Below are 800 nucleotides of genomic sequence, written 5' to 3' on the forward strand. Positions count from 1 at the left end.
GTCGCCTCCGCCCGCCACTCTGGGCAGCAGCCTCCCTGACAGGGGCTTGGAGGAAGCCGAGGAGTTTTCCTGGGAAGTTTGCTTTGACTCTGTGGGAATTTCCGGGCAGAGCGCCTGGGAGCTGGCGCTAGTGAAGGGGTCTGGCGAAGAACGGCCGGAGAAGATGCTGCTGTCAGGGCGGCGTTTCCAGAGGCCCCGAGACCCACTGAGCTCCCTCAGCAAGTGCAAGTGCCTGCTTGCGAGTCGCTGAGATGCAGCACATTGGGGCCCGGTTCCCCACCGGTGGGCAGCGCGTGTAACTTTTCTGGACGTTCCGCTGTGAGCAATGGGGAGTCCTGTACCCATCTTTGACGCGGGCGTGTCTGAGCGATCGTGGGGACGGCTTTCCAAGGTGTGAACTTCAGGAGGGCAGGGATTCACCTGCTCCAGACCTGTGACAGTCGCGTGTAGCCACGAATAGCCTGAAGTTTAAGAGCCAGGGAACTGGAGAAGTTAGATCTCTGTTGCTGCTGCTGGTGGTGTGACCTCAGTGGGCTCCTCGCAAGATGGGGCTAAACCAACAGGACTGGCCTCAGGGAGTTGTCCTGAGTACTGGAGGCCACACAGGGCCGGGCACGTGGTGCTGGGATTGGCCAGCTGTGTTGCTGTTACTGTTGAGGGGACGTCTGCAGAGCCCAGGGGGACACTGGGGCCAGCTCACTTGGTCGCTGGTAACGCTGGTTATAAGGCTGCTGTGCGGGAACCAGCAGTTAGCGTAATGGCTATGTCGCTGGACTCCCACGTAGTCCACCGGCATTCGC

The 800-nt window shown here is 60.6% G+C and overlaps 1 protein-coding gene across 3 annotated transcripts in view; it reads left to right on the forward strand.

Annotated features, from left to right (window-relative positions):
• Window positions 1-800, forward strand: part of SOX13 (SRY-box transcription factor 13) — a 60,689-nt gene that overhangs the window by 1,434 nt on the left and 58,455 nt on the right. The window lies entirely within an intron of this gene.

Source organism: Tupaia chinensis, unplaced genomic scaffold (assembly GCF_000334495.1).
Source record: "Tupaia chinensis unplaced genomic scaffold, TupChi_1.0 Scaffold000627_1, whole genome shotgun sequence".
Classification (NCBI taxonomy): domain Eukaryota; kingdom Metazoa; phylum Chordata; class Mammalia; order Scandentia; family Tupaiidae; genus Tupaia; species Tupaia belangeri.